The 26,663-nt window shown below is 38.8% G+C and overlaps 1 long non-coding RNA gene across 1 annotated transcript; it reads left to right on the forward strand.

Annotated features, from left to right (window-relative positions):
• The first annotated feature begins 473 nt into the window (after nt 1–473).
• LOC125256978 lies at nt 474–6,353 on the forward strand. Its single transcript, XR_007182221.1, has 2 exons — nt 474–1,124; nt 5,888–6,353. It is a non-coding gene; the product is annotated as an uncharacterized LOC125256978 (long non-coding RNA).
• Nucleotides 6,354–26,663: the final 20,310 nt, after the last annotated feature.

Below are 26,663 nucleotides of genomic sequence, written 5' to 3' on the forward strand. Positions count from 1 at the left end.
ATCAGTTCATGTGAGTACAGTGGTTCAATATTATAATATTATAAAGCGATGAGAATATTTTTGGTGCGCCAAAAAACAAAAAAACTAAATAACGACTTATTTAATGATGGCCGATTTCAAAACACTGCTTCAGGAAAATTCGGAGCATAATGAATCAGCGTATCGAATCATGATTCAGATCGCGTGTCAAACCGCCAAACTGCTGAAATCACGTGATTTTGGTGCTCCGAACTGCGGATTCGACACACTGATTCATTATGCTCTGAAGCTTCCTGAAGCAGTGTTTTGAAATTGGCTATCACTAAATAATTTGTTATTTTGTTGCGCCAAAAATATTCTCTTCGCTTTATGATATTAATATTGAACCACTGTACTCACATGAACTGATTTAAATATGTTTTTAGTACCTTTATGGATCTTGAGAGAGGAAATGTCATGTTCCGAAAATTAACAAAGGTCTTACGGGTCTGGAACGGCATGAGGGTGAGTAATAAATGACATAATTTTCATTTTTGGGTGAACTAACCTTTTAAAACGGCCGACTCCCTGATCAATATGCCCTGACTACTGAACTGGGGAGCTGATTGAGACACACCCAGTATGTTAACGCGCAGCTACAGATTTAGGTTAAATTCTCTCTTTTATGGCTAAAAAAACTTACATTACTAGCAATTGTTGTAGTTCACCTATTATCTGACAAAAATATTTTCTAACGTAATTCTATGGGAATTCTGTGTGTTTGCATAGTTTTAAACCAACACAGTGAATATTTCGTATGGATCCTGTGAATCGGACGCAGCTATAGTCAGCTGTATTATCATTGTCGTAAATATTGAGGTGAGCAGTGTGTCTGAGTGTCAAGTTCACTGTTCAGCCCACTGTGTGCGTAGCGGAGAATCTCGCTGCGTCGAGTTGAGTTGAAGTGTGGGAGTAGCTGTGACAGTGACGTTTGATCATTGCTGAGGGGGATTGCCTCGTGAGTGGGCGGGAAACTGAGACCGCGAAAAAGCAAGTAGAGAGCGCGCTCTGTAGCGGAACGTTCTCGTGCGGTTACCATGACGCTGAGAGTGGGTGAATCCCGCCCTGTCGCGCTATTCTGACCTCTGGATTGGTATTTGTTTGAGGTAAACGGAGTTCCAGAGGTTTGTGTATGTCTCTGTTGTGGGTGCGAAGGAACTAGATGTGGTTTAAACGATCTTTATGTTTACGGTTGTGCTGTTCTTACATAGCTAACCTGCCATGGTGACAGTGTCTGAAGACACTGTACATCACTTAAGAGTGATGCTATCAGTTAGTCATGATGGTCTGGGCCATTAAAACAGCGTTCAGGTAGCTTGCGTTAAACATGTTGACTCTAACATGCTAAGCAAGATTCTGTTCAAACTTAATGCTAATACTCTTACTACAACACCAAAAATATAAGGTGTAGCCTACTTGTGCACATTAAAGTAGGCATTTCAACCCTGTCATCAGTATTGAGGAACACACCTCCATCAAAAAATTGTCACTACTGTTTTCTAATATATGAATGACTTTAGTATCAAGCTGTGTAGCTGTGTGTGTGACTGAAGTGACTGATAGAAAACAAATGAAGTATTATCAGGGAAAATGTTTCACAGTATATGATAGTCTCAACTGACAGAAAATGATTTATCAGTAATATTTTACTGGTGCACAGAAGTATTTCACTGAGGTTCCTTCCCCGGTTAAAAGGGTCTAAAACATTTCATAATGAAACAATGCATGGAATTGAGCTTGAAGCTACAAGCATTTGTGAAGAGTTAAAAAAAGTCAGTAAAAATAAGGCACAATGTACTGTATAAATATGAAGGAATTTTCCGTATATGTATTTTACAGGTGATTTACCTGTATTTTGAATTAAGGTTTGCATTAGGTTGTGTTTTAATAATTAATGTAAAATTCAGTAAAATTCCGGATAAAGTCCTGGCAGAAAATTACCAGTACATTTTCCGTTTTTATTTTTTACAGTGTATGGTTTGGGTTTAATCATTACAGGTTACCCAAATTTATGGTGTGTGTTTAATTTTGTGCCAGAACTATTCTGAATATATATGTTTGCATTCAGTTAAAAACGTGCAACTCACTTTCAATATTGTAATGTAAGCTCTCTGTAGTGCCTGAATGGCACTAAATTACAATTTTAAAATTATTCATTTACTTTTAATGCGGTTTTAATTATAGTATTTGATGACAGACTGCATACATTTTTAAAGACAAAATTTCACATATTACCACAATACTGCAATAATAGTGAATTTGGCAAGCTGTGGTTGACCCTTCCTTAATGCTATTTAATAACCACAGTGATCTTCAAACAGACCTGTTTAAGAAGATATTAACAGCTTTACACTAGAAGTTGAACCTCAGGAGCAGCTGTTTTTTCCATTTTTTCTGCATCATTCTCATTTACCAGAAAGTGTATTTTGAACCTGTGTGTGATTGCACTTGCTTGCACAATGTTTTTGCTGTAAATGCCAGTAATCGGATTACAGCATTTGTTAGTATAGAGACTGGAAGAGTACCTCATGTTACTCTTGCTTGCTTCACATTTGTACTGATCAATAAGTGTCCTAATGACACAGAAGAGAGTGCATTTTGTCAGAGAGAGAAAAACAGCAAAAGGGAGGGGGGAGTAGAAGAGAGATATTTCGAGATTCTACTGGAAGTCATGTGGTATTTCCACTAGAGGACCCCCTACTTCCTGGTTTCTTCTGAAGCCCCACCCATGCCCTAATATGGTCACTGTTGAGAGTAGCATGAATGCTGCGTCACTGCTGAAATTATGCAGCTCTTTCTTTCTCGCCCCCGCCCATCTCCTATCTGCACTGTTTTGTTCTCTGAGAGTTTGGCTGTCCTCTTTATGTACTGCCTCTACAAGCAACTGCTTGTTCTTTTGTACAGGCCATCCTGCTCTTGCATATTACTTAACATTTTGAAAAGTACTATTATTATGAGAATGCAAATATTGAACTTTTATGTGCTGTAATACAAAACAAAGCAACAAAACGTCTTGCATATTGAATAATATACTGCAGTATGAAGGGGAAGTTTTCTTTCTCACCAGAAGTCACTAAAGTTCATCCCAAAGGACTAATATTAGTATTTCCATAAACGTATGAGATCTTTATTTGCATAGAGAATCTTGTTGCACATGGGGAAACTTTATTCTCTGAGTAATGCAAATTAAATAAAGGGGTGTTAAAATGCATTGATGCTTTGCATGCATCGATCTGGCAGTGAAAAATTCCATGTATCATTTATGGAAATATATTTTTCAGTTGTAATAATTCACCATATGATTTAATTTTTCACTCCACTTACATTTGTTTCTCTAGAATATTTTTAAGAGTTGAACATAATTATCATTTGAATTATAAAATAATATATGTTAATAAGAGCAGATATTTACTTCATAAATAATAATTATATTTATAGATGTCAGTAATATTGTAAAATAATATTTAGATTTCAGATTTCAGATTTAGAGTTGCATATGGAGTAAAACTTTAGGTGTCTTTAACTACTATGTACTAACATATAAGTTATTCATTTGAATACAATGCACTTATTGTGTAAATGTTTTACATTGTACGTATATATTTTAAGTATAAAAAATGTAATTACAACTATTACAACTGTAATTAATTTCTGTAATTACATCAATAATTACACTATTGTTCCTTCCCTTGCACTTTATCCCACTCTTAAAGCTACCCATACCACCAAACCTGTCCCTAAGTGTACATTATGAACACAATAGGTACTTATTTTTTGATGTAAGTACATAGTTTAGTGTAGTACATACAAGGACGTCTAATATAAAGTGTGACCAAGTTGTGAGAAATAACAAAAAGTACCTAGGGGTGTAAAAATGCTTAGCAATGAAAATGCAATGCTAATTTGCCTGTTGAGTAATATCTTTGTCAATTTTCAGTAGTGTTACAGTAGTCACACATGTAATTACCTTCAGTAGAAATGAGCAAATAAGAGAAAATGAAGTAAGTAATTAATGTAATATAGATTTGTTGATAATCTGATTTCTGTAATCTGTCTCTGGTGTTTTCCAGCAGCTTTCTCCTTGGGGTGAGAGTTATTCTAGAAAACCACAAATGTATATTTATGGTTGCAACTGTCAGAGGGACTCTGGACTGCCATGTCATAGTCATCTTACAGAGCTCCATTTCTGTTTCTGTGTGTAACCTGCTTGTAAACACTCTTCACCTACACTGTCCATTAACATCACCCACTTACTGAGTGGGCCTAGGATGGCTCTCGCGTTTCCCGTATGAGAGACCTTTGAAAGCCCACATGCATGCAAACACGCATGCACAAATTTCAGAAATCTTATTTGCATAGCTAATGTTTGCTTTCTTATTCAAATGAGATACCAGGGATTGCCTGGACGAATATGAAAATGAGATACAAGAGGAAGAGGTATCACTGCTGAATGAGGTTGTTTTGGTCTGTGTTAACTCTGGATTTCCCACTGACTTACAGTTGCAGCCTGCAACCTCAGAGATGTAGAAAAGAGCATGCGCATGGATTAAGGCCCTTTACCGTAACATCAACAGTGCATTGAACTCTAGTGTGAAGCTACTGTGTTACCCCTGGTGTTGCAGTTCACAGGTCAAGCAGTCTAACACAATATTCAAAGTTCTAACAGTGTTATCTTCTACCCCATTTACTGACCAAAATCAAAATGCAGCCAGCGATTACCCAACAGCTCATGTTATATCATCCATGCCTTCATGAAAATCAAAACAAGAGAGACTGATCCCATGCAGATAAACTGAGTATCCTGAGTACAACATCATCAAAGGCATAGCATTGAATCAAATTGTAGATGCAAATAGTAAAATGCTATGAAGATCTGCAAGGTTTTTCATGAACTGTGATGCTTGTGCTTAGAGGTATGAAAGTCTTTGGAAGTTGAAGTTCAACCTTTTAAAATTATTAATTTGCATATATATATATATATAAGTATGCCCTGTTGACCTCTCACCTCCTCCCATTCCACCTGTGCTGAGAATCTGGAGTCTGCCAGGAACCCTAGGCACTATGCCCGGGTCAACACTTTGCAATATTACAGACTCAGTTTGTTCCCAGAGTGCAGCTCAGATAACTGCTGTACGGTAGATCTGTCTGCATGAGCCTGTTTGAAGGATTAGATGTCCTCACGCACCAGAACTGAGGTCAGTTTTGATGCTTTGCAAAGATTTGCCTAGAACAGTCAAAGTGTGATTTAACTAAAACACTTACACTGAACCTATTTACTTTCCTTTCCAGAGCATTTTTCAAAGGACAGAGAGTGTTTGGGTGCCTTTGTAGTGTGCGCATATGCAAATTCCCAGCTCGAGGGAAAATTTTCTTCCTCAAGATGTCACCAAAGTGTATTCCAAAGGTTAGGTATTTGCATAAAAATGTAGGATTTGGAATTTGCATAGAGAATCTTTTGGAATTTAGAAGTGCACGTAGGGGAATTTTGTTGTCTTAGTATTGCAAATTAATGTAGGTCAGTTTTTAAAACGCTACAGTGTATGTTTGCTCTGACATTGTTTATATCCTAATCTATGTTTTTACTTATTGAATTCATCCACATATTTGGTGAATGCTGCATAACACATCATGATATCTCAGTCTGTTAAAAATCATGCTGGGAATTGCATGTACCAGCATGTTCTTCCAGCCTCTGTTCTCACACTTTTGTGGAAGTACATTTTCACACAGTAAGTTTTTTTCTTTTTTTCTTCATTGGGAACAAAGCTTTTCCATGAATCCCAGCATTCTCTTTATAGGCGGGAACATGTAGTTTCTGCCTGCAGGCAAGAGTTCTTCATAAACCTGAGCTGTTTTCTTTCTCTGCCAGGCCTGCATGACCCGTTTCTCCTGCTGCAGTCCCTGAGGAACTGGTTCCTGTTCCTGAACACCAGTCTTACAATGAAGAGCTGGGGACTTGTGCGTGTGGATGATCGAGAGAAGAAAAAGAATGAATCTCATTCCTTTTGTAACAGACAGAAAGTGCCATGTCTGTTTAACTGAGCAGGACTGCTCTGTGACCTTATACTTTAAACAAAACTATTGACATTAGTTATAATGATAGTAATGCTCAGATATGCTTGGAATTTGGATCTCTTTCCAGCACACAATGCCACAATCTAGGTGGAGAGTTTCTGTAAATGTCCCAGTTGTGTGGATTAAGTCTTTCATGGAATGTTGTTTATGGAAAACGTGAGTGGTGCTTACCAGTGCAAAAGTTGCAACCACACTGCTAGGGTGTTGTGGTTGTTGAGCTACTGATCTAAGTCAAATAAAAGCCCCTTAAGTCTCTAAGATATTCTGATCCCTTTACATGGCTTCAATGTCAAGTCTATGGGGGTTTTATAGTCGGATAAGTGGTACAAGTGTTGTCACAGTCAATAACGATGCACAAAGCACTGTTAAGACAGAGGACACTTTCAAGCCAAACAGGTTTTTGTTGGTCAATGTGGCAAATTCGTGTGACCGTCTTAAACCCAATCACCTTTTTCACCCTCAATCAAAATGCCTGGTTGCACAAATTTCTTTTGAAATTTTGCAGAGCAGTGGTAATTGCGAATACACCTTACAAAAATAATAATACATCTCAAGCATAAACAAGGAAGTTGAATAATTAGTCATAAAAGCTTGTTCAAATAGTAATAGTGATGTTTGCCTTAGCAAGAAAAACTATTTAAAACTATTAGATGTTTCAAACCTGAATTGAACACATTGTCTAAGGTACATGGTTTAAGGTAAGTATCACTTATAAAATGGATGAAGCCCATCAGTGAGAAAAGGCACTACATATTATTGCTCTTTTAATATCAACAGCAAGTTTACCTCTTTGTGGAAGTTTCCCTTTGAGGAACCAAAGCTCTACACTCTGTCCAAAATAGCCACAAAAAAAAAAAAAACGCATTTCTGGTTTAAGGTCGGTGCTGTCCAAGCTGCTTTTTTTCTGAATCATTCTCTTTCATCTGTGTTTCCTGTTTTGAGTAAGGCTATGTTGCATTTGCAGGTGGTGGGAAATCTTACGCTCACACTCCTCACCCACTTTGTGCCCCTCAGAAAACACTGCTGAAGCAAAAACATCTGCCGTAGTCTGTGGGAGAACACTGAATTAAATCTAAAGCCCAGAGCCAAACACAAATATACATGCTCAGGGTTATTTTAGGGTCTTTCCTGGGTCTGTTGGTGCATGAGGCTGCTGTCAGCCACTCTGTGTGAAGACCGTGAGAGCTGAAATTATACAAGAGGTCACATGACTCAAGCTGTGAGAGAGTGTTGTAGGGAAACAAGCACAGGCCTGATATGACTGTCCTTAAATAAGATCTGTGCACCACCTTTTGGACTTTAGTTGGGCCAAGCAAATTAAAAACACCTCAATAACAGTAAACCAGGGGTAGCCAAGCCTGCTCCTAGGGGGGCTACCTTGCTGCAGAGTTCCTTTCTAAGCCTTCTTCAACATACCTGACTGTTATTTTCAAGTAATCCTGAACAGTTTGATAAGGTGTGTTTGATTAGGGTTGGTACAGTAGTAGGGTTGGATACTTCAGCAGTAGAAGGTGTCAGATCTATCAACTAGTTTCTGAAATCTTGTCACTTGATGCATTGTAATGGCCTCTGACATTTCTCACAAACACTTCCTGTATATTTCGCAAAATGTGGCTTGGAGTTTACTGAGGAAAAGAAAAAGATTAAGAAAAACCTTGGGCCAGAACATATTTGTTGGGATGTGGATTCTCTGCTAAACTTCCACCTTACTGCTAAGGCCATGAGAGCCTGCCCACTAAGAGTCAACAAGAAAATTCCAAATGATTCATTGTTCCCTGAGGCTGTGAAGATTCGGTAGGGCCGTTAACTCAGCAGGGAGTTGATATATTGGGCAGTTAACTTCCCCCTGCTGACAAATACATTTGTGTGCACCAATTCCCTTCATTTTCAAATCCTTATGTAAATTAGGCTAATGGCAAAGGGAAAATGGTTAGTGAACGGTTAGCATCTGAGGATCTTCAGCAGAAGTGTTTATGTGATTTGAAAGTCTTTATGTGATAAACCCATCCAGAATGAGTAACCTACTGCTCTTATTTGACAGCTTAGACTAGCTTCATTGTCACCTAAGCCCGATTCCTGCTCTTCAGCCTATGTTTCGTCCACTGGAAGATGCTCAGGGTTGTTTTAGGATGCAGATGAACCTACCTTGGGTCATAGTGTGACCCAAAAACGGCTCCAGAGGTTTGAGTGTAAGTCAGAAGTGCATTTTATTTCAGCGCCCCTGCTAACACTTTGAGTTTAACCTGACGAGACCTGGCATTCTTTTAACTGTAACCTGGTTTGCCCTGAGAGTTTATGTAGTGGCTCTGTCTACCTGAATGTGTCCTGTGTCCTGGCTTAACCCACCCCTTCTAGAAATGTAGCTAAATCTCCTTCATGAAGAAATCTTCAACGCTGCTTTCCAGTTACTAATAATCTCCACAGGAGCCTTGCAGAACAACACAGTTTGATTTCAGGCAGAAATATCTGCTTTCATTTCTTGGACAGCTTTGATGTGGCAGCAATGTCCTTAGTTGACTCTTAAGGTGATGATACATGGGGCAACTTTTTGAGCAATGTTGCTGGCCAATGTTGCTGTCTACAGGCAACCTGGTGAGACAAATGGCAACTAATTAGGGCAACGGACAGTTGGGAGCAACCAATCAGAGAGGAGCAAATCTATTGCCAACCCAATAAATATTTTATTATAAACACTTGTTAGGCACTTTGTTTTAACTTTGCAAACATTGTCTTTGTTTTTATTAGATATAAATGCCTTTCCGATCTGATTTGTGATAGGAAAAGGGAGACGAGAAAGTTTGGCAAAAGGCGGATTCGAACCCGCGTTAAAAGATACTTTCCTGTGCCATACGCCCTACAGCCTACGCCACTACAGATGTTAAAAGATAGCGTCTTTTTAGTATTTAACTGAAAGCATTCGATGGCTAAATTACAGCCTACACACATTAAATTGGACACCTGTTGGTATTTTAAGCATTAAATCAATAAAAAAGTTGACACATGACAACTTACCAGCATTAAATAAAGTTTATCCTTATCCGTTAAAAGATATAAGTTCACGCTCCTTTTCTTCGCTCCACTGCCACTGAGAGGCTGCCATTTTGTTTGAATTTTTTCTGAAATCTCCAAGCCGGTCACGTGATTGGCTGCTAGCATTCTGATTGGAGGATCTCAAAAAATTGCCAACGACTAATCTAAAGTATCCAGATAGAAATCTGTTGCTCATTCTCAATAGAAAAGTGCCCAAGCAACGCTGCTCGAAAAAAGTTGCCCTGTGTGTGATCACCTTTAAAGTCTTGAGAAAAACAGAATGCTTATTTACTTAAAATGGGAATGGGAATCTGTTTTATTTCATCAAATGATGCATCTGTTTCAGGACATAGATGTTCCCTCAAGTCTGACCTTCAGCCCCCATCACCATGATGACTTAATTTCCGATGACTGCACTCTCACGGGCATCGCACCTTCAAATAAAAGTGCCAAACCCTTTTTAGTATTTCCTTTGGTTGGAACTTCACAAACTAAGAGTTTGCCATGTGCATCCAGCTGAATCTCTATTGTTTATTTTGAAGTAGAGTTGCTGTAGTTGTACACAGATGAAATATCATCCAGGCTGTGCCTCTAATGACACAGCACTTCAGAGAGCTGTTATACAGTGACCTCACTATCACTGTGTAAGTGAGATGGAATATTAATGATGGTGCTGTACCACCTTTGTTTTCAACTCTTCTCCCACTGTAGAGTGCTTGCGCAGACCGCTGGCTATGTTTGTGTTTTATTTGTGACGTCTGTTGAAGAGGTAACGTGCAGAGGGTCTGTTGTGTAAACATTGCATTGAACATGACGTGCACAGAGCCCAGCATTGATGTCAAGAAGAAACTGGGAATCAAATTCCTGTCTCAAAATGCCAACGCTGATCGTAAACATACAAAAATGCATGCAAAACACATGCAACTATTAGCATTTTTAAGTACAAATTTTAAGTTTGACACAAAGAATAAATTCTCCTACTCTTTATGTAAAACTCACAATTTCTATTGCACATTGTCATTACTATGTCCAAAAATGTGGTCGTAATGATATGTTGCCGAGCTTGCAGTAATGACATTATCAAACTGGTCAGAGAAAACCAGCTTATTGCAATCGCTGAGGAATAGCTAAGGCTGTACCTTTTGTCCCAAAGTACCTTGTATGCGATTTTGTGCAAAATAATTGTGTTGTGGTGGTAGGGAATACGTATTCTGAAACTTTTGAAGCAAAAGTTTGAAATTTGCCGTGCATTCCTTTTATTCCGCCAACTTTCTCAGTATTTTTCAAGACTGAATTTATTATTTCATGGTGACTAGGGGCATCATTTATAAAATGTTGCATAGAAACCATCCTACATTTGATTTTTCATTAACATATAAAATAGCATCAGTCAACGTCCAAATCCTTAATTTGAGAATGGCGAGCGGCATGAATTGCTAAGATTTCCAAACACCTGCAGTACTCCGACTCTCTGCCATAAGGAAAAGTGCGTATGTCTGCTCAGACCTTGACGTGGCGGCACGTCAAAGACTGTTTTTATAAATATGAACGTTGGCGTGGATTTTAGTTTAAGTACACTCTAAGTTCAAATATGCGTGTGCAGGTTTTAAGAGCGGAGTGATTTGGTTTGCTCAGGAATTTTATGTAAAATAAAACCTGTTTTTTTTTTTTTTAAAGACCACATTTTGTTCACAAACACTAAAAATAAAAACATTCACAACCTAGCAACCATGTAGAAATACCCTAGAAACCACCCAGGAACACCATATAGAAACATCTTGATAATCACCACGCTTGTGGCAGTGAATTTTTCACCGAGAAACACCAGAAAATATAAAAATATTTTTTTTTAAAAATCACTCCTTCACTTATTGCCCATTTTAGCCTGTACATTTATGCAGATATTTACTATTAATAAAAGATGCACTCATATTTTCTTCCCGTAAAATGGCATCAAAATCTTAAGAAATCCTGCACATTTTTTCCAAGTACATTTCTGCAGTTATTTATAATTCCTATAGGCTCACTCCATCCCTGTCCTCCCTTATGCAGATCGGATCAGCACATCACTGTCCACCAATCACAGGGGATCTTGTGTTACACTGAGCTCATGCACTGACTCACCAATCACATGATTTAAAAGGAACTCCTGATCTGTTTTTACCCCTCCCTTTCCTGCTTTTCCTTTGCTCTCTCCATTTCCAATAACACAGAGCCTGTTCTTCCGGGAAAGAGAGAGGGAGCAGAGATCTGAGGTCTGTGTGTGTACGTGCTCGCAAGAGCATCAATTCCCTCTTTTTCCTCCATGAGGTCAGACTACATTTTGTGTTGCTGATCTCAATGCTGGAAAAGTTGGTGGCACGAGCCAACTGAGTCAAAGAGTGAGGGTGTGCATGTGTGTATAGACCACTGAAGTGACTTCATTGTCCGCTTCATTGGACTGCTGCTATTACACTTCATTATTGTTTTCCATGTATGGTCATTTGTTGCGCAGTACTTTGTGAAAAGATTACAAATCAGCCCAAATGGAGGGGCTTTCCAGCACTAAACACAAAGGCTCTTAGGACAAAGCAAAAACAGTGTGACATCAGAGTTCTGAGGAGCTGGTAGAAGCTGCTGTCATGTGATGCTGAGTCAAGATGAGCTCATGAAAACAAAGCACCTGACATGCATGTTTCTCTCCAGATGTTTGAACTTTATAACCTCATGGTGGGCTTTGCTGATCTGTTCATCACATTTATGCTGATGTAATTTACAGGAAAGAGCTCTCAAATGCAATAACTAAGGGTTTGTAGTGTTTGCTAAAGCCCTGTTCACAATGTCTGTAATTAAATCATGTGATGTTGCTCTGTGCTGATAGTGCAAGTAGTCTTACTGAAGACTGTACTGTATCTGCATTTCTTTTGTTAATTGATGCATCACATCATTGTTAATTTGCATACACTTATAGGGCTGTTAATATTTGTTCTCGATTGTTTTGATTTATAATTGTGATTCTTTATGAATTAATTAAAGCTGCAGTCTGTAAGTTTTGCCTCTTTGTCGCCATCTCTGTCTGAAACCTGCAATTGCAGTTATTTGTGTAATTATCATCTTTATGTGGGTTGTGCATTGGCACGGCTCCTCAGCGCGGATGAATCTAATGTTTTGAGGAGAATATGTGGTTGTCAGGTGTGGATACTGTACAGGTACTTCGGAATCACAGATTGTAGTCTTGGAAATATGACCAAAATAAGAATTTTCACTGGAAAATGTCATCGGAACCTGCCACATTCTGACCAACATTCTGTTACCAATAGTGATTAAATCTAACGATAGCTTCACTCATATCACATCAAACCATGCAAATTATTATTATTGTTATACTTTGTTCTCAAATTGTTAATGTTAACAACTCAGCATTGCGTAACTACAAGTATTTAGTGTGTATTAGCGTTTCATGTAGATTTCAATTTCTGTACAGTCTAATCTCTAATGTTAATTTGTCATACCATACAATCCACCATCATAATGATAAGTTTGATTATTGCAGGTGCTATAAGAAAAGACTATAAATGATCCGCCACCTGCAGCATCATCACATGATATAGCTACTAGCTGGGAGTCCTTCTTTATGTAAACAGATGTGACGTAATGACGCAAAGATGAACGGCTGCATGCTCGAATTTCCCGCAGAAACCTACCAGTACTGATTTTATTATAAAACAAGCTTACCGTTGTGAATCGGGCTAAGGTAAGGAGATAGTTTTGAACACTGGCTGGTTATGTACTTGCTCAAAAATTGATTTTGGATAATTTTTAACCAAAAAAAGTTACAGGACTGCAGCTTTAAGATTATACTTATGGCAAAATAAAGAGACTTACATAATAAAGAATATGCAAAAATATATTGAACCAACAATGAATTGCCATCTTAAATCAAGCAGGGTCACAGAATTCAAATTATTAAATATATTAATGGCATATATAACACTTAATGGACAAATAATCATTGCAAGTCAAGGCGCATTAAAGCACATTATATAATCCAACCCGATACTGCGAGAAAAGTTAGCTATTTTACAAGATGGCGAATTCATATGAAAACATACGAAAACATGCGATTTTTAGAAAAAAGTAAGCATGAAGTTCGACAATAATAAACATACTGGGGTGTTAGCAGATTGTACAAAAATGCATGAATGAGATTGTTCAAATTCACATTAAGGCCCATTCACACCGAGAACAATAAAGATAACCATAATGATAACTCTATTTAATTCCACACCAGCAGACGATATCGTTCTGTTTATTATTCAAAGCTCGCGCTGCAGTTTTGTCGTCTGCCACTTTAAATGCTCAAGCTCTTTAAAGCAGGATTGATTCTTATTGGCTGTCAATATTTTTATAGTTTATCATCTGGAAAAATATCATTCACAAAGTGATTCCAATTATATATTTTCTCTGTGCCGTTATCGCTATAGTTGTGGTGTGGACTCTGCTATTCTTTTATATTTAGAATATATTTATTGTTATAGTTATCGTCCTTGGTGTGAACGGGTCTTTAGCCACCAATTTGCCAAAACGTAAAGTAGTCACAAACTGCAATGAGATTGTGTTGGTATAATCTCCAGAATATGCATTGCATTTGGGGAAGACATATTGGGTATTATTATAGCTCTATACGTTTTTAAACCTTTTATCCATACCATACGCCCTGGTGACCACCTACAACTTTGGCATTGTAGCAGAGGTTTTGCATGGGCTAATTATTTTTGCAGTTCCATTTGGTGCTACTAGTGGTGTACAAATCACACACTGCACCTTTAAGCACTCATGCTTATAGTTTTATTATGTTGCAGAAATTACAGAAGAGCTACTGCAAGCTCGTGATGAAATATCCTCTTTCTTTGAAACATGCTACTGCCAGAGGAGAGTGTGATTTCCTTTCCCGTGATGCACATGTGGAACCATAGACACACACACACACACACACACACACACACACTCACTGCTTCCTGTATTGGAAAGTTTGCCATTGTCACAAGAGAGATGGTTCTGGTCACGGTGACATTGCAACTCAAAGTCACAGTGAGCACCATGTGTGTGTGCAGTGTCGCTCTGCCCAGAGCTCTCTGTGTGTGTGACAGTCACAAATCACATGCTCATGCTGCAGTCCTGCGCCTGAATAATTTACTCTGTAGGAACAAACTGAGCACCTGTTGCTTAAAAACATTTGAATATGTCCAGCCTCAGGAACATCCTTTCCTGAATGTACATGAATCAAGCAGAACCAGCACCTGCAATGTTCTAGTGCAGACCAGGACTGACTGTAAATCACCTGCTTTGGTGATTCATTTTTTAAGACAGGTTTAAATCTGAAAGTCACACATTACAGCAGCACATTCAAATCAGTGATCCCACATAGTCAGAACGATTTATGCAGATTTTGATTCAGACTTTCGCCTAAGATTTAGAAGAACGAGATTTGTAATTAATTATTTCCTGTATACATTGTATTCTTATCGTAATTTCGCTCATACCGAGCAACCATATGATCACAGGCTGATTCAAAAAAGTATTCAGTATTCATCATCATCTGGCCATTTTTTGCATACTACATGACCAGACATAATTTTAGATAATGAAATGAACCTCATGATCTATAAAGACTTCTGACTGAATGTTTGAAATTAGTTTTGCAGAATAATATTAATTGCACTTATATATGAAAGTTGCTTGACAAAACTTGAATTTCTTTATTAATTAATAAATAAATTCAAGTTTTGTCAAGCAACTTTCATACATAAGTGCAAGTAATATTATTATTATTATTATTATTATTATTATTATTTATTTTCCAAACATTTATTTATTTATTTATTTATTTATATGGGTCATTGACAAATAAGGTTTTTAAAAGCGTAAAAAAACCTGTGTTTTTTTATAATACACTGCTTTTGTCATTTTTTACAAGATGAACAAAATTTGTCACCAAAAAGTCATTCGGTTTTACGAAAATTTCAGTTTTACCGAATGACACTTTTGGTTATACCGAATGACGATATTTTCAAACAATGCTAACAGGCTGATATCTAGCTAGCTAGCAATCAAACATTTTATATTTGGTACAAGTTTTCTAAAATATTACAACATTTTCCATGTTTTATAGCAGTTGTACCGAAATGACCTGATGTTTCAGGGACATGCGTATGATCAAGTGAAAACATGAATTTTTCAAATAGTTAAGAAAGAGTTAGTTACTTTGTTTCATGGCCATGTGGTCCTTTGCAGGTGTCTGAATGATGTCACATCCTGTCACATGATACTGATCACATGACTTGATCCAAAATGGTCCCTTTATATGTTGGTACGACATCAATGAAATTAATTTTTCCCGAACATTCTTTCTCATAACAAAGCAACGACTTCTAAACATAATTTTAATACCATTTTCCACTATGTTGATATATGATATTATAAAATCATGCCAGAATAAAAATATATACATTTATTACATTTTAAGATATTTTAATCACAAATGAAATGGCTGTATTGGCCTTTGGACGGTTAAACCGAATGACCTTTTGACACTTCAAAATCTTTAAAATACCTTTATATGTAGCAAAATATAATTAAAACCTTTTGGATTCAATGAAAGAGATCTAGTTGTACTACCTTACACACTTTGGATGTCATATCATTGTTTTTTTATTATTATTAAGGCCTTTGGACAAAAAAATGACCCATCACGTCATTGACCCATGTATTTAGATGAAGTAGAGTAAATAGTAAAGGAAAAGAAGCTCATATAAACATTCAGCATATGGAAACTCTTTCAATAATTTAATAATTCAATAAGTTAGTGTGTCTACATGCTTTGACTGGTAGTTTATTTTCAACAAATTGTGGTTTGGAATGCAGTAATTCTAATCTTGCATACTATTTAGTATGTATATATGCAAATTGTAACACATAAACTGTGTTCACATTTTTAATCTTAAATGTGCTTTCCATTTTATTTAAAAACAATTATATTCAGCCATTGGAATACTGGAACAATTGTTTAATTTAAAGTAATATTAGGTCATCTTTTCTTGTCCTATTTTTTCAAAATGTACCAACTTTTTCCAGTGGTTTTTTTTTTTTTTTTTTTTTTACTACCCACTTTAGCACAAAGTCCACTTCAGGATTATGGGATAAGAATCTAAATAATGGGAAAATAAGACACTTGTTCCTTTGCCACCTTAAAAACACACACTCACACACATATCCACACCTATGATGTTTATTCTGTAGCTTTACACCTGTGTACAGGTTTACTCGGAAAAGGAGCATTATCTAATCTGTGGTTCCACCTTTTTCCATTTCCCAAGTGCTGGTTTTCTCTGCTTCTGCGTATAGAGACTCACTGGAAACAGAGATTTGGTGCTGCAAGCAACTAAACCCCATAGACAAACAGGTGTGGCTGCAAATGCGCTGTGAATTGGGCCTCAGACTGTCTTCACCCAATTTTCCCCCACAAAAATTCATCCTGATGTTTTTCTCACCTCTCTCCGCCCTCTTTATACATACTTGTTGACCATGTGCACATAGGGCAGAGTGTGCAAAAAATTAAGCTTGATTGTGTATGTGGCCTCAGTGACCTCTGACCTTTTAGAACCCAGATTGCATGCGTGTCATCCTGTCCCGCCTGGCCACTCCCTGCATGCCGGTCTTTTCAGTAATGGAGCTGTTATGAGGTGATATCCAGTCCTTAGAGCTGATTATTGAAATTAATGTGGGAGGGGACGTTTAATCAAAGATCAAGCAGTTTATTTAAGGACAACAATGACAGCAGTACAACATAATCTGTACAGTTTGCACAACATGTACAGTTTTGATGCCAGTCCTTTTCAAGTATGAAACATTCCCTTTAATCCGACACAGAGGGGTGAGCGCGGTGTGTGGAGAGTATTCCAGGCTAATGGGAGCATGTGCTTCCTTACGCAATGCTGGCTTGTTTCCAAACGTCCATGTGCTGGAGTTCCTTAGGGCATCAATCAAGTTTACATATACACTTGTCCTGCAGTGAATGCATCTGTGTGAGTGAGTGCTTTACAGATGCATGTGTGTTTATCTGTGCGAATGAACGCTGTCTCCTGATAGGGACAATTTCTAAGAATCAGTCTAGGAATACTGTGAATCTTTTTACCTGGAAACGGATTCTGTGGGAAAGGCATGTCCAAACATGAAACTCTAGTTGTTCATGAGGGCAGGCAATTAATCAGGAATTGTTATATGCAGATCTGAGACCAGTTTTGGCACATTGCTCATAGAAATTTAGATAAAAGTGAAGGTTTGTTTGACTGCAGCTGTCTGGCTGGTTATCTAGTCCAGGAGAGTTGAACTCTCCTGCAGGTCACTCTAATAATAGTCCCTGCTGTAAAAACTCCCAAAAAGAAATGTCACCAATTATTCACTTTTCACTTTTAGCTGAAATGTTTACATTGTCATGACTATTGTTTTATAATGAAACGGTGTTCCTTGTTCAGGTGGCAGAATATGGTGTTAACAACATCAGGGTAATGAGTATTTTATTCCTTGGTTGTGTTTTAAATCTCTTTGTATAAAGTAGGAATACATGATATCACTTCTACCTACCAAGAAACACTACTGCTGATCTTTTAGGTTAAGTCTCTGTTCTAGATCTTACATTGCAGACACTTCCATCCAGGGCAACTTGCAGTACATTAAAGACTTTTTAAACACTTTTATGCATTCCCTGGGATTTGAACCCATAACCTTGCTGTTGCTATTATTGCTAGCACCATGCTCTAATGTTTGTTAAACTTCAACATGTGACTCAACCTGAAATTAGAGGTTTAGTAGAGGTTTACTATAAACTTGAGCCGTTTTAAGGGAACACAATATCATAAAGAATTGATGGTGACGTCTTTGGACTGGGAGCAATAAGCAATGACCTAGCAAACACTTTAGCAACACATTAAACACCTTAACAACCAAAAAGCAATGTCCCAATAACATTCTACCATAGGCCCTGTTTACAACTGGTAATCAGATACGTTTTGGTCGATCGGATCACAAGTGGACAAGGGAGACACATACCCATTTACACCTGGTGTTTTACCCAGTCTCTTTTGTCCGCTTCTGTCCTGATTTCTTCAAGGGGAACCCTATGGGCTTGAAAATGTATGGGGTTTTTCAGATCTTTCAATCTACTGGACAGATGCAAGACCAGTGTGTGTTAGAAATCAGGAATTGTGAGAGAACATTGTGCTTGGTACATTTTTCGTCTACAAACTAAACCTGGGTCCCGTCTGGCTTGCGCACTTCCCATGATGTTGGCGGTTTTTTGTGGCTGTTCGAACACATTCCACCACATGAGCGTCTATATGAAATCAATCCGTTCAAATGCATTTTCGACTATCTCTGGAAGTGGTCGAAAATTGGTCGAAAGTGGACAAGCTCAAAACATTTAAACCCTGTTTACACCTGTATTTAGCTTCATCCACTTGTGATCCAATCGACCAAAATGCATCTTAATATCCATGTGTAAACAGGGCCCTAGAGTGCTGCAGGGATGACGTAGAGGTCAAAACCCATTAGCAATTTAACACTTCCGTTTCCATCATCCTGAAGTCAATGGGATTTTTTGGTTAAGGTCTAGCTCTGGTTTCTTTCACTAGTGAGGAACAGGAAAATTCAAAATGGTTCTCTGTCACTCCATTCCACTTACTAACCATGTTCCAGTACATTTTTATGTCAAGGTTGATTTTTGTTGTCTACTTCTTCTTTTTAAAGAAGATATGCATAAACTGGCTAACCTTTATTTTATTTTATAGTGTAGCTAATTGAGGGCTAGTGATCAGTTTACTTTAATGGTTAATTTAGGTCCATAACACTGTGTTTAATACAGAGGTCTGGCTGCAGTCTGATTGTTTTTGTCAAGTACCTGTAAATGAGGCCAGTTGAGCATTGGCCCAATTACGTGCATTTAGCATAGATACACACACACAACCACACTTACATTATCTTGCACTCAAACTGCCCATCTGCTTTGGCCAGTTTCACACATGTACAGACATGCCTTGCAGTCCTGGGCTTTTTGAGATAAGATTAAGGCCTCAGATGTTCTTTTTTGCTGTTGCTGTTGTTGTTTTTTCTTGAAAATCTACTCTCTCCATTCATTCAACACTTGACCGGAAATAACCAGAAACTCAGATGTAATCCTACAGGATGCATGCATGCACTTCAGTTTTGCACTCATCTCAGAGGGGATTTCAGGACTTTTATCCCTGCCGAAAGCAAGCTGTCCTTTCTTCAGCTGTCCTCTTCTGCTCTCCTTACACCCTTGGGAAGAATATTAGAGGGTTCTTCACAGTGAGTACTACTAATTGGTAGGTACACCCAGTACAGACAGAGCAGAATGGGAGAAACTGTTTTCCAGGTACAGTATGTCAAAATGAGGACACACTATACCATCATAACGTGGAAGATAAAACAGAAAAATGCCTATTATTTAAATATACATAATGACCTAATAAGATTTGGGTGTATGTATGTGTGCATATCTCACACACGCATACTCTTCAGAGTATAATTGTAATAGGGATATATTAAAATAGTTTTGTACAGTCAGATCTTGGGAAATTAACTTTCACACCCATAATCAAATTCCCAACGCCCATCTGCGGGTCCCATCTGTTCACCATGACTAGTTAAGTGCCCTCTGCCCTAACATATCTGCTGTATACAAACCTCATTAAATGCAATATTTTATCAGTATCTTGAGTTACTCTGCTCATTTAGTGTATCTGAGGGGACAGTCTCCACGCTACCTGTATTTGTTGTTGTTTGTTGTTTGTGGGTCACTCTGGGTTACGGGGTTATGGTAATACAGGTGAGAGATTTCACCTGCCTCGTGGCCTCTGGCATTAGGTGACAGTGTGTTGCTGTTGTCGTTTGTATGGTGTGTCTGTGGACGTGCAGCTTACTGTTTGGGCCACAGTGGTTCCTATGGGATCAGTTTACTAAACACTTTTTTATAATGTATAGATGAAGGAAGACTGTAGGCCCAATTAAGCCTAAAATACAAAAAAGAGCACACATACTGTATATGTGCACGCACACAGGTTTGTTTTACTAGCAAAGTGAGGACATTCCATAGGCGTAATGGTTTTTATACTGTACAAACTGTATATTCTATTCCCCTACACTACCACTACTCCTAAACCTACACATCACAGAAAACATTCTGCATTTTTACATTTTTAATAAAACATTGTTTAGTATGTTTTTAAAGCTATTTTAAATACGAGGACTTATGAAATGTCCTCATATTTCATGATTACCTCATAAAACCAATGTAATATCCATGTCATTACACGAAATTGTATCTACATAAATCACAAAACACACACACACACATATATATATATACAGTACTCAACATTTCAAGTGGATCAAAAAAGGTTCTTAAAACCTTCTTCTTAGGACAACTTTGATGAACTTTTTTGATCCACTTCGTTACACTCAGTTTTGTGTTTGCACCATTTCCCTGCCTGTGTTTGTTGTCATGGACAGTCTATCTTTTTTTCTCTTGTGCCTTGAGCAGGGAGATCGCTCCCTCGAGGAACATTTGGAGGAATTCCTCAACCTCATCCGTCACCAGCCATATCACCCTGTAGCCCAAGACTGGTTGCCCACTGAAGCTAAGCAGGGCTGAGCCTGGTTAGTACCTGGATGGGAGACCTCCTGGGAAAACAAGGTTGCTGCTGGAAGAGGTGTTAGTGAGGCCAGCAGGGGGTGCTCACCCTGTAGTCTGTGTGGGTCCTAATGCCCCAGTATAGTGATGGGGACACTATACTGTCAAAAAGCACCGTCCTTCGGATGAGACGTTAAACCGAGGTCCTGACTCTCTGTGGTCATTAAAAAAAATCCCAGGATGTCCTTCGAAAAGAGTAGGGGTGTAACCCCGACATCCTGGCCAAACTTGCCCATTGGCCTCTGTCCATCATGGCCTCCTAATCATCCCCATACAGTGATTGGCTTCATCACTCTGTCTCCTCTCCACCAATAAGCTGGTGTGTGGTGGGCGTTCTGGCGCAATATGGCTGCCGTCGCATCATCCAGGTGGATGCTGCACATTGGTGGTGGTTGAGGAGATTCCCCCTTCAATATGTAAAGCGCTTTGAGTGCCCAGAAAAGCGCTATATAAATGTAAGGAATTATTATTATTATTATTATTGTCACACTTTCAAGACGACTACCTTTGCTCATTCCTCCTCGCAGGAATCAACACCTCTACAAAGGCCCAGTTGTCTGGGGAGAGACCTCGAGGGAGCTTCAAAGCATTTCTGGAGTGGTTGCTAGTATCATGTGGATCCCCGTTCACCGTCGGATCCGACGGCAACGACACCAGCCCCACTTGCCAATTCTGTCTGCTCTATTTTGGACTCACTGGTCCCACCCAGCCTTACTCTCCCACTTTCTCTCCATATGTCTGCCCAGGATTTGGTGTGTTCTGTCATTGCCTCTTTTTGTTCCTCAGCCTCCACTCCAGTCCTCAGCCACTCCTGCCACCCAGTTCTCACTGTCTCCCATCAGCCTCCTCTCAGTGGGGAGGCAACACCCTGTGCGTGCTGTGAGCCAGTTTCTCCTGGGCTTGGGGATCCCTTGGCTCCGTTTCCGGCCTCAGATCCCATGGTTCCACCCTCTCCTTCCCCTCTCGGCTCCAGCAGTGTCCTCCATCGGTGCTGCCTGGGTCGAGCATTTCCTCAACAATGCCATGGACTTGCGGGCCGTCCGCTGCTCTCCAGCCTTCAACTCCATGGCTCTGTTTGGCTCCACACTCCCTCAGGATCCGCCTCAGTCCTCAGTCGCACCAGCTCCACCTTAGCCCCCTGATTCCATTTCGGGGGGTCATCGCTGAGGCTTTGTTGCAGCCTCCGGGACTTTCAGTGTCGCTCCGCTCCTTCGGCTCTCTGTCTGCACTAAGGGCTCCTCCGCTGCCTCCGCTCACCATGGCCTCTCCTTCCAGCAACACTGCCATTAGACATCATTCTGGCTGTGCCCAGGATCACCATCTGGCCATTCCTGCTCAAGGCCATCCCCTGTATCACACCACCACCTGCACCACCCTGAATTTTCTTTTGTTCCATCCCTTTCTCAGAATCCCCTCCTCCACCTGAGCCTCCTCCTCATATCATTCAGCTGTGTTACCACTAATTACCTCATTTGCAGTTTGTACTTAAGTTCTTTCTTTTTCAGTTCAATTTGTCCGATCTCGTCTGTGTTACGCTGAACCTACCCTGTGTTTGAATTGTACGGAGCCCAGAACATGTAGTAGGCTAAATCGTGCACACGATTTATTAATTCGTTCCCTCGATTTACTAAAACGTTCATACGCTTTACTATTTCAATTCCCTCAATTTACTAAAATGTGTGCACGATTTACTATTTTGTTCCCTCGATTTATAAATCATGCGCATGATTTATAAATCGAGGGAATGAAATAGTAAGTCGAATTAGTAAATCGTGCGCACAATTTAATTTTTTTTTTCTTGCATGTCATGTGCGGAGCTCCGTAGAATTGCCTGTGTGTTGAAGAGAAAAAAAAAAATGTTGAGGAAGGCCAGAATCTGACTCAGGATTCAGGATTCAACATAATTTGCTGTGCCTTCAGAAGACATAAAACTTTAGTTATTGAATTAGATCTAAGCGATCAACCGAGAGTTCATTTTTAGAGTTGATTAGATTGTGAAGAACACAAAATTGTGTTGTGTAACATCAATGCAGTCTCACTGGAGGAGTCCTACGGTCAAAAGTGCAGCACTATCTGTGGTGTGCGGTTCAAGTATACCCTACATTATGAAGACAAAATTTAAAAAAATCTATGTTTCTAAGTAGAAGAAGACACTGAGACTTGCCTTTGAAATAAAGAGTGGGCTAAGGATCCTTGTGACACGAACTGTTACTCACACAAACATAATGTGAGCTATGTATATAGTTCTGTTGAGTTAAGTGTCATTGAGGGATAAAGTGACCCTGTCTCATGCTCTCATGATAATGCTCTCATTCGTTTGTACATAAATGTCACAGTGAGTGTCACACTGGAGCTTTGTGACCTCTTGAGATAAACACACACACTAGAGAGACACAGTGTGTTCTTCATCTGAAGAGCTGCTTCAGGATGATCTGTGAGAGAGAGAGAGATCTCACAGTCCAGTTGAACATTTTACAAACAGTAAATGAGATCTTGCGGGGAACTAAAACTGCGTACAGTACATTACAGTACAGTACAGTACAATGTACATTAAAATAAATCTCTTTTCATCTCTTTCATGTTGTTTTCAGTCTGTTCTGATCATTGAAAAATGATAGATAGATAATAAACCCAGGCAACAACCAAAACACCCTAGCAATGTTTTAGCAATCAGCTTGAACACCCTAACCACATAGAAACATGCTATAAAAATACCACTCAGAACACCTTAGATGTGTAACAATGCCCAAAGCCAACTAGAACACCCTTAGCAAGCTCATATAAATGCTCTGGCAGAGAATCAAAACACCATAGCAACTTTTAAATGGGCAAACATAGTTGTTTCTAATTTTAAAAAACTTTTTTTTAGCCATAACCTCTTAACCTAAATTATTTACTTTATTTGGTAAATAATACAATTTAAAAATGCATAATTACATAATACATAATTTCTATCAAAATGTAATGAACCCCCTGTTGTTCCATCACAAGACACTGGATTAAAATAAAAGGTTAAAAAAAAGCTCTATAATTATGACTGTTTCCTTGGAAACGGTGGGTGTTAATCTTGGTTGTCATGTGACTTTCTGTTGTATGTGTGGTTTCTGTGGTTACTGGTGGTCAGACTACAATGGTCCATCTAGGGGAAAGTGCTGACTCAGAGCTCCCAAAGACTCACAGGTTACAGTTCCGCTCACCCCAGAGTGAATGTGAATCCACTGCTGAAACCATGATCCATAATACCCTGCGGTCTGTGCCAAGAGGGAAACCCAGAGCAGTAAAACAAACCCAGTCAGGCTGAGCCAACCGCCCCCTCCTTCAGTCAACCATCCCCAAACAATACAGTTGCCAGGGCCCTCTCCCATAGCAACCAGCAAACCGTTGTGTCTGGTTATCTGATAACAAACAGGGCTTGGCGTAGAAATATAGGATTACATAAAGTGAGTGACGACTTCCAAAATCCAATTTACGAAGTAAAAACAGCATTTTTGTTTTCCTTCTTTTGTTTCACTCTGTTCTCAGGAGTATATTTCCATGGAGAAAGACACAGCTGGAGTCCTGCTCCACTGACCGATGGCCCCACCGCACTAATTCCTTGGAATGAATTTATCACATGAACTTCCTTCAGGACAAGAATTTTCTAGTGAAGTTTGGTGTGTCTGAAATGTTCGATAAAGATTACATAAATAAGTGTTTTTTTTTAAAAGATATACACTGCAGTTCAGTAGGATTTTGAAATGTTTTATAAAGAAGTCTCACACCAAGACTGCATTTATTTGATCAAAAATACAGTAAAATTGATACTAGAAACATTATCAAAATAACCATTTTAAATTTTATTTATACATTGTATGTGTAAATAATAATTCACCCTTTGCTGGTAGTTTGATTAAGAGGCGATCTGACCAATAATGGCACTAAATCCGCCAATTTGTCCGTCAGGAACTGCAGGCATTTTACTTTCGTTTTGTTCTTTGTTTATTTTATATTAAAGTTATGGTTTAAACGTTTGCCAGTTCCCGCCTCCTTCTTCCCGTACATACAAACTATGTTACCATGAAATATCGAACATCTACATGTCTTCACATTATGCAAATTCGCTGCTCAGAGTTCACCAAACTTGAACTTTGGAACGCAGCGAAATGTGAAACTTTTCTCATGAGCTTGCGTTTGCATGTGTAGGAATGGAAGTCAATGGAATTGCTTATGTGAATTTCCTAAGTCTGTGTGTCTCTCAACAGTGTTCAGCAGAAGCGTCTCTACTAATAAACTGTAAGTTTGTCTGCTTCAAGAACAGCGCTGTTATTGCCTCGCTAGTAAGAAATGTCATGTAGCTTTTACGTTGCTGAACTATTTTACAGATAAAATCGTCCGAGCAGTGATGACAACACGTTTCTGTGTGAGTGTGAGTCTGTACTGTATGGCCCTGTCCCACAGTGTTAAGTCCAGGAGACCGTAGGAGGTCCCATTTGTCATTTTAGGTTGCAGAAGTGTGAGTACCCCCTTTGTGGTCGATATGCTCCCTCGATGTGCACTTTTGTCAAGCCTGCACTGAAGCGAGCTCCGCAGCAGACTTTTCTCAACAGCCAAAGTGGCGTTAAGTCACAAAAGTGTGGACTCAGAGGAAGACTACGAATGTTTAGGGTGCCATTTGGGACAGGGCCTATGTATGTGCGTTTAAGTGGGAGAGGGAGAGGGAAAAAGCTTTCCTTACATAATAAAACCTAATTTTGTGGTCAAAACACACATGCACACAAAAGGAAATAATTTGTCGTTTTTATCCAGGTGTTTACTATATTTATTTGCTTGGTCAGTGTTGTGTTGTGGGTTTTGGTTCTTTTGCTGTTGTAGGCTGTAAGGACCTTTGAAATGACTGACATAATTTGGTGAAGTGATATGTAATCCGATCATGACCTGCCCGGAACTACTTTAGCGCGCATTTCCCTAAAAATAACTGCAGACCTTAGAACGTTCGTCAACCAAAGTGCAAGCATTCAACAGCCCCGTAGTATAAATAGCCTATATTCTGTAAATTGTAAAAATGTTAATTATTTCTGTAATTGCAAACCAGAATTTTCAGTAGCCATTACTTCAGTCTTCAGTGTCACATGATCAATTTAATGAATGTCTGCTTTTTTAAAAAAAATAATAATAATAATAAAGTATTAATAAAATCTTACTGATCTTACCCATACAGAAGATTCAAAGATTAGTAAGAATGGCAAGAATTAGCGAGATCAAGTTGCAAATCTTGGAATTGATATTGCAGAGTTTGGAAATGGCATTAACTTTGAACAGCTGAGTCATTCACAAGCTTACGCAACTTCCCCTGCTAAAACAGTTCCATAGATTAGACTATGCCAGAAAACAAACATTACTCTTGAAAAATATCCAGCTGCATTCAGATTTAGTACTGTGTGTGAGAGTGAGTGTATGTGCATGTGCGAGAAGAAAGGGACAAGTTTCTTCTACAGCAGGTCATTTGGGCGGCAGCCAGTAGCCTGTGTAGTACAGTACAGTACGTCTTGCCATTAGGAAGTGACTATAAATATCAAGCAGAATAGAAGAGCTGCGGGCTATTCTAGAAAAGGGTGTGTTTGTTTTGTTGTTGCTAGATGCGTCTGTTCTCTCTGGGTGCCCCTTGATGATTGTAATTGGTTTCATGATGCATGACTTTGGATTTCCTCCAATAAAGAATTCATCTAAAATATTCATTTATTGCATCCATTTCTGTTGCTTTAATGTTCTCATTCTCACTTTTCAGGCCTAATGCCACTTGCATGCATGCATGCAT

The sequence above is a fragment of the Megalobrama amblycephala genome, linkage group LG21, assembly GCF_018812025.1.
Source record: "Megalobrama amblycephala isolate DHTTF-2021 linkage group LG21, ASM1881202v1, whole genome shotgun sequence".
NCBI lineage: Eukaryota > Metazoa > Chordata > Actinopteri > Cypriniformes > Xenocyprididae > Megalobrama > Megalobrama amblycephala.